This window comes from Mustela lutreola, chromosome 5 (assembly GCF_030435805.1).
Source record: "Mustela lutreola isolate mMusLut2 chromosome 5, mMusLut2.pri, whole genome shotgun sequence".
Lineage (NCBI taxonomy): Eukaryota > Metazoa > Chordata > Mammalia > Carnivora > Mustelidae > Mustela > Mustela lutreola.
In genome coordinates, this window is record NC_081294.1 from 31,427,721 (window position 1) to 31,440,527 (window position 12,807).

At 41.2% G+C, this 12,807-nt stretch overlaps 1 protein-coding gene across 1 annotated transcript in view; it reads right to left on the reverse strand.

The window, feature by feature from the left end:
* DAB2 (DAB adaptor protein 2) overlaps nucleotides 1-9,374 on the reverse strand; it is a 172,366-nt gene extending 162,992 nt beyond the window's left edge. The window contains exon 1 of the mRNA XM_059173859.1: nucleotides 9,126-9,374. The gene's annotated coding sequence lies outside the window, so the exon portion shown is untranslated. The remainder of the gene's footprint in view (nucleotides 1-9,125) is intronic.
* Between the last annotated feature and the right edge of the window lie 3,433 nt (nucleotides 9,375-12,807).

Genomic DNA, 12,807 nt, shown 5'->3' on the forward strand with positions numbered 1-12,807 from the left:
GTAGAGAGAGGATTGATCTTCCAAAGTTAGTAAAAAAGATTTCCGGAGTCCCCAAAATGCTTAGTGAGGTGAGGGAAAAGGATATTTATTTGACGCTAAAATTCCATGCCCCAACTTTATCCAAGAACATCAGGGCTTCATGTTGATAGCAGGCAGGTACTATAGAGAAGCATAAATCTTTTGCTTCAGTGAATATGCAGTACCCACCAGGGAACCTAGTAGTGAGATGATATTCTGGGAGTCAGGAGGAGGGAGTGTAGTGAGAAGGGAAGCTTAGGAGAGGGAACAATGAAGGGCTTTATATTAAGCCCGTGGTTAAAGGAGCACACTGATGCCAGTGTAGTTGGTTGTCATTATCCAGTTGAAATCATCCTTGAAACACGCAAGTCATCTTACTACTTGCTTGTGATATGTGCCGTAATTTCATATGTCTGAAAACGCAAATCCTAGTTGAGTTCCATTTTCCTTTTTAGGGTCCTATGCATTTTAATGACAGCTGCATGAAGTGGGTAGTGACATCTGTTAATGGAAGCCTAAGTCCAAGGACAAAGTCATCCCTGTGTGTGAATGATGACGAGAAACAGGAATATATAATAAGAATAGCACTTGGGTTTTTAACAAAATAGACTTCCTCTAAAACAACAACAACAACAAAAAAATAAACAAAACAAAACAACCCTCCCCTGCACTAAATGTTCTAAATTATGCAAGAAACATGATTTTACTCTGAACCAATAGAACGAGGTGTATAGAACAATATATAAAACCAATATTTAAAAACTCTTAGGTGTCTTTCAATTCTTATAATTCCTGCTTCATATAATTCTGATATTTTCCTTCAACTGGGTCATCCTACTCTCTTCTTAGGAATAGAAACCTCCAGATGATGCTCATTCCCAGAGAAAATTTGTTCAATAGCTCTTCGGTGATGTGCTCGGTAGATGCTTTTTATGCCTTTTACATTTACTATGTTATTCAATCCACACAGCAACCTTACATTATCACTGAAGTGTGGAGAAATTATGTAGTTGGTTCTGGGCCATACAGCTAGTGAAGGGATTTGGACTCTGGCAGTTACACTAAGCAACACAGGTGTGATTTGCTGTCACTCTGCAACTTGAATTCTAGTAACTAGTTCTGGAGCAGAGTTCCAATGAGCTGAGTGTGGGAGTGTCAGGACAAACTCCCATTACTCCACAGAACAAGACAAAGATAATGTACCATCTTGTAATAAGATTGCACTAAGAATATCACTTGTACATTCCAGATGATAAGTCAGGCGGCTTGTAAGTCGAGTTACACCCTCCAGCTATGTCCTTTGGTTTTATCAATATTAAATTACACAGATGGATGACTTTCACGACCTGTTCTTAAGGGGGGGGGGGGATACATTTCAAACATACTTGAGCAGAGGAATTTTCAGGCAAGTATGATTGCCTTATGTGATAGGAAAGAATGAGGGAAATTAAATGTTTTGAGTGTCTCCTGAAAGTACAAATATATCACTAGGATATATAATTTCATTCAGTTCATCAGTCCAAAGTATGAGAAAACTGAGATTCAAGAAGGCTTACTGACTTTCTTAAGAATGCAAAAGGCAAAGTAAGAATATAAACCCAGGTGTTTTGATATTTGGAACCCACACGTATCATCTTGGGGTCCCCAAAGATTGCTCTGTTTGATGTAGGATATGGTTTCCAGTTTTAAGGATATATTTGCATTAAGCCATGCAAATTCCTGTATTCAAAGATGCAGACTGTGGTCTGGGGGAAAGATACCTTCTCCTAAAGATCCCTGCAAGGAAATTTATGCCTCCATGGATGGTAGTGCATTCATAGGACGATACGATTTGCTTAAAAAACTGACTGCAAATGAATTTAATGATTCCAGTTTGGGACATGTTAAGTTTGAAATGACAGTGCAATCTATCAACACAGCTGACTAGTAGGCAATGGAGAACAGAGCTCAAGAGTGAAGCCTGGGCTAATTTACACAGTGTATACACGGAGATTTGAATCAGGGAGTGGAGGAGATTTCCTGGGTTGAATACAGAGAAAGAGCCAGGGGCTAAAGAGAGTTCTGCAAGGGCTAGTTGCTCAGGAAGGAGAGCCCAAGACGGAGGCTGGGGAGCACTTGTGAAGGTGTCCAACCTGCGGAACCCCCAGTGTCTCTGAAGACAAAGCAGAGAGACTTTCAAGTAGAAGGAACTGCCCATCCCACGGAGTCATAGAGAGAATTTAAGGGGATGAAAGCTGAAAAGGAGTCACGTGACAAAAACATATAGTAAATCGCTGGGGATACGTTAAAAAGAAAAATCAATCTGTGTGTTTTATTAATGGAGTTTCTAGACAATGTTCTCAAATCTCAGGCAAAACAAATTTTTCACCATAGACTCGCCTATTACAAGCAATGGAAATCATACTGAAGAGAGAAAACTTGCTCATGGCAAATTAGGCGTAGGTCACATAATCACCGGAGATGAGCCACATCTCCCGGTAAGCTTGAGGAACGACCAGGAAGCAGCATTGTTGGGGATGCAGTTGGGGAAGGAACGCTGAGGGAGAAGCGTATGAGTCCTGGGAGAGTATTGTATGGATCCGGATCCCATTCGGAATGAGATGGGAAAACATTGCTGGGGGGGCGGGTGTTGAACAGGGGAACGATATGATCCAACATGTGTTTCCACAGGATACATGCAGAGGCTATGTTGGGAATAAAGTGTATGGAGGGACAGACAAAGCAACGAGAAAAGTTCAGAGGCTCCTGGGATCCAGGAGAGGAGACAGATAGTAGTGGCTTGGGCCCTGGTGGTAGAGGTACAAGTCAGAGAGCAGATGCATTTTGAAGGTGAAGCCCACAGAGGAAAAATACCGGAATAGGAACCGGAAACTACATACGCAAAAACTTCTTTTCCTCGTATTTTTATTTTTATTTATTTTTTTCCTGTAAAAGAAGATGGTTGGAATTAGAAGCAGTGTTAAGATGAATCGTTTTCCAGACTGGGGGAAATCACAGCATATTTGGACAACAGCGAGAGCTGTTGTGGTAAGGAAAAAGTTAAAACAGAGGTGAGCGGCCAGAGATGTCCTTGAATAGGCCAGAGAGGAAGGGAGCTTTGCCAAATGGAAAGAATGACCTGTTTCTACTCATTAGTCTCTACCCTGGCCTGGTAGTTCCCAGACTTTTCAGGTATAGCTGTCTTTTTAATATTAGCAACTTCCACCGGCTCTCTATGTTAGCAGTGGTACTCTGAGTACTCACAGATGAGGAAAACAATCATAACCGTATTATTAATCATAATAGCAGCAAAGTTATATTTCAGGAACAGTACAGTTATGTGAGAGACATTTGTTGTTTTGTTGCTCTGTTTGGTGCATACTTAGACTGGTGTCTCCTTTCAAACCCCAAAGATTTCATGCCTACAGCACACAGTTCAGAAAACCTGCTTTAGCAAAACTGCACAACCAACCCCTTGCTTTCTGAATAGGCCCCGGGGGGTTGCTATTTCATCCGAGATCCTGTCTTCCAGATCCCTTCGGGCATGGTGTGACCCCTCCACACATTTTTTCCAATCATACACTTCACTTCTTTGTGTTCCAATAATTGTTTGTTCTTGTCCTTTAAACTGCTCACTTCATGTGTGCGGTAATTGAATGCACAGTGTATACCTCCGGATACCCGAACCCTGCAAATATGGGACACAGGCGGGTGTATAGCTATAGCATAACTTCTCTCCTCTATTACCTGAAATTATATCTTGTTCATCTTTGTTTCTCAGCAGTGGACATTTCACTATTGAGTGGAACAGAAATACCTGAAAAACTGGATTCACTTTGTGGTTTTCCGGAGGACAGAATAATTATCAGTGGACAAAATAAGGAATAAGATAGACTTTTGGCTTATGAAAGGAAAGACTGTATGAACTTTTGAGACCTTAAAAATTGGAAAGACTATTATTTAAAACAATGAGTTCCAGGTGAGCGAAAACATCCGTCATTTTTTTCTCCCAATGGCCATTTAAACTCTGTGCACTATAAGTGTAGCAGATAGCATCACATTTAGTCTTTATAATAAGCCCACAAAGAAGGCTTTTTAATCATCTCCACTTTACCGGAAGTGGTCAAGGAGCTTGCCTCAGTGTACAGCTTGGAAGTGGCTGTGTTGAAACTCGAGTCTGTATGATCAAGTAGAGATATTTGACTTGGATGCCTTACTGTGCAGGAGGGTTGCAGGAGTAGATAAATCTCCAAGGTTATAAAGGAAGATACAACTCTAGGAAAATGCAAGTTATCTAGGTAGCACCCTATGCTTTTATGATAGTTTAGTAGGCTAGCTTTCCAGAAGAGAGCCATGAAATGAAACACTGAAAAGAAGAACCCCCCCCCCCACAGTGGGGTGTCTGAGATCATCCTTTTTTTTGTTTGTTTCATCCTCATTTTTGTTCATCCTCATTTTTTCTTAGACCCAAATTACCCTTGATCCAGAATGAGAACAAGTCCAAGTTTACTGACAACCATATTATGATGAGATAAGAATCAAGCGGGCCTGGGAGCCTGGGAGACCTCTCCAAATATTGAGGACACCTCACACCTCACATTTGAGCCCTGGACACAACTCTCAGACTATGTATTATTAATATTACCATAATTCTCAATATGCACCTGAGGTATCTAGGTCCTTCATTAATTTTATCTCCCTTCTCCTTCATTCTCTTTGAGTCCACATATACTGAGACTTTCTTAAATTCTGCTATTTCTTAGTTTTATTGTTTCTTGAGTATAAATAACAAATAAAAGAATCAATCTTATCTGATAATGTGTCATTTATGAATATAAGAACAAATTTTGCATATTTTTATAGTAAACCATGGGTCCAATCCTTCATCAAAAGTGAATACCATACTTTTGAAAGCCTTTTATTCTTGATGCTTTGTTCAAGAAAATATGTATTTATATGCTTAGATGGAGCAAGGATATTGAATAGGGAAATATCTTATATGCACTTCCTTATCGCTTTTCACTATGTTTGCTCTTTTCAGCAAATGATGTAATTTGACATTTAGAAGTTTGGAGCACAGAGGGAGACATTACCACTCTATCCTTCTGTGTTTCTGCTGGTCATTTTGACAGTCCACTCCAGTGTAACTGAAAAAAGCTTTATTTGAGTGAACATCAACTTCACTTTCCATAGAACTATGACCTTAAAACCCAATCTTTTAACTTCCTTTGGGGAGCCATGTGACTGACTGCCTTGTCAGCAAGCGACTTTTCCTGAATCCAAGTTATTTCCTTTCCTACAGAGAAAAATTGCTGTTATCACTTCCAGCCCTTTAGAAATAGCCTTTTTCATGTATAGTATATGCTTTAAAAAAAAAAAGGATGAATGTCTTTTTGTCTCTTCCTTTTTGCTTATTTGCTCAAAAATTGTTTATCCTAAAGAAAAATGTAAGGATATAAGCACATTTCATGTGCTGTGAAAAAAAAATTAGCAACAGCAGAGATTTCTGATCCAATAGACAGCTAAAATTCTCTAAAACAGCTATTTTAAGGCATTCATTTCAAAATACCTAAAACCTAAGAAAAACATGGTCTGGTTAAAGCCAGCATCACCCTAGTACTTCCTGATTTCTTTATAACCTTTTCTTTAGTTTTTATCCCACAGAACTTTGCTGTAACATTTAACACTGGAAATACTGTCTGGTATAACATTCCTCTTGCCCTACTTTTGAGTCACTGGTCCCATCTCAATTTCTTCTCTGAATGACTTTTTTTGCACCCTTCTTCACTAATCCTTCTCCTACCTGGCTCGGTCCTTTAAATGCCCTAGCCTTAGCATCCTGCTTTCTTTCTGCATATCCTAACTGGAGATTCTCATAAGCACTTGCCCAGCTTCAAGACTCATCTATTCACTGATTTTTGCCACATTCAGCCTAGACTTCTCTCCTGAACTCCCACCATACTGCCCCCTGGGCAGCTCTTCTTAGATGTCCCACAGTCACCTCAATCCTAGCAAGTCCCAAACTGCACCTAGTATCTTAACACCCAGCTCTTCCTGTGTTCCCATCTCAATGAGAATGTTTTTATATGCCCAGCACTAAGCTTAAAATCACTGACTCATCCTCAATTTAATTCTACTATTAAAGATTCTTCCTATCTCCTTCTCTTCCTTCCCCATTGTCATGTACTGAGTTCATGCACTCACAGCTCTCCTCCAGATGATCACAGCTGTGATTTCCCAAAAATAGTTTCCTATCTCTCCTATGCCGAAGTCAGGCATTTTGTATATCATCCACTTTCTTTTAAACCTTCTATAATTCCTCATTTCATATACAGAAAAATCCCAAGCCCCTTAACAGATACGACAAGGCCATTTACAATTTAGCTTCAATGGCTCTGCAGGCCATCTTTCCCCACACTCTCCCCACTCACCCAAAGGCATATGCACTAGTCACCACCATCTTTATATCCTTTGTCTTTGCACATGCCATTTTTATCTTTTCTTAAAATGCATTCCACCCCCTCCGTTTTTTGCCTGCCTGATTTTGCCATGCGTTTTTTCAACAGCCGACTCAAATACCATCTCTTCTTTGAAGTTTACCTGACTTCTCCAGGTGCACGTTCTCTCTCTACTTTTACTGCCCTTAGAGAGAGGTTATGGCAGGGCTTGTTAGCATGACCCTCTTCCCTTTCCCAGCCCTACCTCTCAGCTCAAAACCCTGGATTTCATCCTAGAATGGGAACACAAGGTGGTGGTGTCCTTGGGATAGACCTTCAAGCAGGTAGGGTGCCAGTTTATGCTTGTCCTGGGTCAAGTGGAGGAGGGCAGAAGGTGAAGATAAACTCATGCCTGATGACTGACTAGACCAAGGCTTCATGTCTGCAAGCAACTGGAAAATGATGGGGCTGCCTCAGATGTCCTGAAGAGAATTCATTCTCAGTATAGTACAATCAGGAAGAATGAGGCAGGAACATAAAAACTTCATAGTTCTTATTGAGTTAACACTGCTTAGTAAATTAGGTACTTATGAAAACCCACTTAAATTTGCAGAAACTCAGCAAGGAAAGAACAAACTTTAATCCCAAACCACTATCAAAGCAAATTTTCCATTACTAATTTATCCTTTGTTGCAAAGAGTGACACCATCACTATATCTCTAGTGAACCCTCTAGATCAAATCATGGTCAGAGGTCCCCATGAAAGACACATAGGAATACACAATCTTGTTCTGATCCAAAGTATGAGTCTTATTCATAATATAAGGATAAAGTAAAGACAGATGGCAGCTCCTACTCAGATCAAAGTTTAGAATGAGTATCTAACCAGTTGCAGAATGATTGGGAACTTGCTGGAATCACTGAGGACCCTGCTGATTAGGAAGTATATTATTGTAAACCAGCCATGTTTGGAAGGAGAGGATATATTTGTTCATCTTCTCTCAAGGGCAGAAATGTAAGATATTTTATTAAGTTATAGGATATTAACAGTAATTTCTCCCAAAATTATTCTGAGGGAAGGCTAGGCCATTCTTGAACCATGTCTGATTCTTTCTCTGTATTCTCCATTATTTGGCTTCTACTGCCTACCTATATATTCCATTCTATATCAATTGTTTGTCAATTCTTTTCCTACCAGGCCTGTATTAACTTCATGAAAGTCTATTTTCTGAATGATATCTTGCTCTCTCAGATCATTTCCCCATAATCTGTCTAAACACCTGAAGCTTTCCACTATAATGGAATTCCTTGGATGGTATAATATCAGCCTACAAGGTGATTGTACTGCCTACACACTTGGTCAGAGAGACCTTTGATTTTCAACTTCCTCCTGGAAAGATGCCTCTTCTCTGGAATTTCCTATGCTCCAGCCAATTCCCCATTACCTCCCTCTTCTCCTGGACTCTGGTTTCCTAGCTCTTCCTGGAAGCCAACACTTACTACTCTTGGGGGACATCTTTGACAATGATGTAGAAACAATAGTAATGGAAATGTATAGGAGATACACCAATAATGTCAAATGTAGCTCCACCAGGTTCTGAACGTAAGGGTTCTGCCAACACTAGAAGGAACCAAATAAACAGAGGTAGGTGAGCATAAAGATTGCCTAAAATACCAGTAGTCATTTAATTCTTAACATTGTGTGATTTCACGTAGGACTTCAAATGACCCAACATGAAGGAGAACAGAGACTATTTCTAATAATAAGCAGTTAAGTTGGCTTCCTTACCTTCCTCCCCCTCCATTTATAAATGGGCTCAAGTAATTTGAAAACTGGAATTACCAAACAAACAAGTACTCTGGGTGCATGGAAATACCTTTTATGGTAAGAGTAATAGATTTTGCTGAGGTTGTTATAATGGCTCTTTTTTAGACCCCGGAAGTTCTAGTTTAAACATCTTACTTCCACCGGAGATCTAGGGTTGCAATATACTCTCTGAGATATGCTTCATTACTTGATGATGAAAGTAATTGTGGAATGCTGTTATGCTTTGCAGGCTGCCGGCAACTTGTACAAATATCTAAGATTCCTTTTTTTCCCCTTTTGATTTAAAATATCACATATAAGTCTTTGTATTAAAAATCAGAGGTATAAAAGCTGCTGACGTCTATAAATATTTTGTCCTGTAGGTACTCCCTGGTCTTCAAAGCGCCCCGTAGGGAATGTTGACTGGATATCAGACATGGCCTCGGGAGAGGAGGAACCACCCATTTCTTTATCATAACAGCTCCCCCTGCTGCTTCCAAGCGAAGTCTTCGCGATTGTTTGCCATTTTCCTTTCAACTTTTGAGGGACTCTGGAAACATGGCTGGAAAACATTATCCTCAACTGAACCGTGGCCAGGAAAGTCTCAGGAGGGAATTCTTTCCTGACATAAAATTAAACCTGGCTTCAGCATATCTTAGGGGGAAAAAGGAGGAAAACTTACTGTTGATGTTTCTTGGCTTGGTTTTCTCTCTGTTCTTAAAGCAACATTATTTTAAAAATCTGTAACAAAATCTGTCATCTGCCAAGTCAGTCCAAGCATCCCAGTGGCTCACAGCTCAGGTTTCTCTGTCTTGCCCTGTTCTATTGCCTTACTCCACACACACTTTGAAAATTTATTCACACACAGATGCTTTTTCACTTACCTGCGGTAGGAGTGTTGGCTCTCTCTCTCTCTTTCTCTTTGTCTCTTTGTTGTGGAAGGGATCCTGGTGCCCAAAGTTCCACAGAATCCTAGGCACTGTGGCACCAGTGGGGTGGTGAGGCTTCCAAGTCACAGTAACCAGGCCTCCCGGTGACTTCTCCTCCAGCCTCAAACTTCAGGAGTGGCTCTGGAGCAGATGACCCCAGGCAATGTATTTTCAGGTCTAACGAGATGCACTGCTTACTTGGAAAAGAAAATCTGGAAGCTGTGGTTGGCGGCCTTTGCCTCTCTGTGCCTGAGGTAGACAGTTACTATGTGACCTGATGTCCCTGGTAAGAAGATGAGAGGTTATTTATTCACCCAAAAGTCAGATGTTAGAATTGAGTCAGAAGGAAATTAAAAATAAAGAAAGAAAGAAAGAAAAGAAAGAATTGTCTCCACCAGAGCACTGATGACTCTGCTGGTGAAAGATGTCTGGTATCTCAAGAAGAGGCCAGACACACTTGCCAAATCAGTGCTAGTTTGGGGTCACCCCCCTTTCTCTGACATGACCTTCTTTTTTGATTCCCATGAAACACAGTAACTTAGAAACAGTTTGTCCATGGGTGTGGAGGAAATAGAGCAAGTGAATTGACACTGTTGAGAATTTCTCTAGAAATTTCTAGACAATCTAGAAATTTCTAGAATTTTGCTCTCTTGGATATTCAGACATTGGTCTCCGGCTCTGAATCCACTACTCACATTAATATGCATTTACAGCATTGAAGAATGCCGTGTGGGTCTATCCCATCAATCTACACCTTGTGCAGACCAGGACACAATGTGGGACACATTCCTCAGGCTGTGGTGGGGCGTGGTTGAGCTAGGCCACAAACACACGGAGCACTTGCTTATTGATCTGGTTGAAGATCTGCTCCTAAATGGCCGTTGTTTAAGATTATCTCTTATCACTGGCTGATAGGATAGGCTGCTTTTCTGGAGGTGAAGGTATTCTCTGTCTAAGGCCTATATTTACAATCAAAGTATTTCACGACAGGAGAGTAAAGTAACATTTTACAGTGGGTACATTTTTAAAGGGAACAGCTAGCCAGTTACATCGCCAGGTTGTAAGGATGGGGGTCACAGTCGTGATGGCAAGGCTGATCCTTTGCCGTAGGTGGGTTGAAGCAGAAGAGTCAGGCCGGAGGCAGCAGGTATTGCCTGGGAGAGTCTGGGAGGGTCCAGTCAGAGTCAGGGTGGGGAGACCTGACCACCTCGGGGGACAAAATGAGAGCACTGTGGGCTAGGGCCTGGTTGATGGGGATGGAAACTGTAGAATCCTAGAAGCACAGAGGTAGAGGGAGTAGGATGGGTTCTGGAGTGATATTTAACTTCTCTCTCCTAGTTTTCTGAGGCTTAATCTGAGAATTGGCCCCGCCTTCTCTTGTTCCTCCTCCTGACAAGTGATTTTCTTCTTCATCTGCTTGTGGAGGTTTCAGAATAAACTAGGGAGCTGGGTCCTGGAGAAGAGGGCCGCATCAATTCTATCCACCATCACTGGATCCTGCCTGGCATCTTCTCCCGCCTGCCCCAGGGCGATACTCTTCTCTGTACACTTCCATTCTACTTGCACTTCCGCACACGCAAACGACCCTGATGATACCACTGGCCAGCTAGGAAAAAAAAAAACAAAATAGATGTTTAAATCTGGTCAGCTGAATAATTTCTTTCCTGCAGTAGATTGATATCTTGGTACCAACTCTTCAGCCCCCTTTGCTGTGAAAGGATCACACATCCACATCCAAAGCAATAGGACATTCCATGCCTCCTATGCTGGAGGGGTATTTTTTTGCCCTATTTTTTTTTTTTTAAGATTTATTTATTTATTTATTTGACAGAGAGAGATCACAAGTAGGCAGAGAGGCAGGCAGAGAGAGAGAGGAGGAAGCAGGCTCCCTGCTGAGCAGAGAGCCCGATGCGGGGCTCGATCCCAGGACCCTGGGATCATGACCTGAGCCGAAGGCTGAGGCTTAACCCACTGAGCCACCCAGGCGTCCCTTTTTTGCCCTATTGATACCAGGTTTGGCCATATGACTTGTTTTGACTACCGGAATATGAGCAAGCATGACATATATCTTGCCTCTGGCAGAAGCCTCAAAAGCCATTGTACATTTCTATTAGTCTTTTTTCCTTAAGAAACCATGTTTCCCCAGTTGGGTCTTCTCCTTCAGCCAGGGACTCAAAATAAGATCAGAAGATGCAAGAAATAAAGCCATAGCAGCTGGTCCCAGCCACCAACATGTGACACAAATGAGAAACCAATGTCTGTTGTAAGCCACTGAAATTGGGGTTCGCTTGTTCTAACAGGCAAAATCAACTAATAAAAATCCCTCCTTCAGTTTAGTTCCAACCTGCCTGTCAGGACTCATGGCACCACAACCGCACATGCACCCTACCTTCTAACCAATCTAAAAGCATCTTCACTTCTCAGTCTCTGTGTTTCATTCAGTTTTTACTACTCTCCTAGCGCAAACTGTCTTTCCCCAGTCTTAGCAAACCTTACGTTAAAGATTCTTCCAGCTAGCTCAAAATCTTTCTCCTATATAAATTTTTTTTCCGAATGTCTCGGTGTGAAGTGATTTTCCCTTCCTCTGAATTGTCACAAGCATTCCATGCTTACACTCTCCATAATTCCCTTTAATAATAAGAAATGATGCTTTCTAAATACATACTATATACTAGATGCTGGTCTTTAATCAACTGTGTTAGTTTGATACATTAAGATGAGAGGAGAGGAGAGAAGATCATAAGATGAGATGAAATGAAAGGTTAATTGTGAGTAAAAAACCTGTGAAGGATAAAAGGGGAAGGAGTAGCAGAAAGTGACAGGAGCCTTTGTAACACAATGATTGTCTGACACTGCGGAAGGAGAAGATGGAGAAGGAAGATTGGTCTCAGGCTACAGTTTAATTCCAAGAAATGTTCTGCCAACCCAATGAGAATCTTCAAGCCAAAGCCATTTTTTGAGAGTCCCCCATCTCATAAAACTGATCTGCCATTGATACTCTCACTATGGTTGGTCACTGGCTGGGAGCAGCCCTTTGGGAATATGGCAGTAGATCTAAAAGGATAGAAGCTGGGCTTGTTCATCAGTTACACTCCAGCAGCATGAAATCTGGGCAATTCTTTCTCACGGTCATGAGGTCAATCTACATTAGTTCATTGAATCTTCCTGAAAATCCAATGAGTTCAAGACTGCTATCGTTCCTGTTTGAAAGTAGTAAAACTGAGGCCCTGAAAGATAAGTGACTTTGTTACCATCACTCAGCTAGCAATGGGATGGAGCCTGACTGGTCCTCTAAACTATCATGTGACTTTAACTCCAGGCATTTATTATGTGAATGAGTAAATGCACCTTGATATCACTTGTGAAAAAGTGAAAATCAGAGATGGTAGTCGTCAATGCCTCTCTGTTTTTATTGGACCCAGACATGCACAGTCCTTCCTCCAGCTATCCTAACACACAAGTTTGTCCTTCATCTGTGGGTCAAGGAACAGAACTGGATGTGTTTTCAGAAGACTTCTATTTGCTGTTCTGATAGAATATTCAGAAATATTTTTATGAATAAAACAGCTCATTAGAAATGTTTCCTAAAACCCCAAGGAAACAAGGCTCTTTTTCCTGTCATTCTTGAGCCATCAAT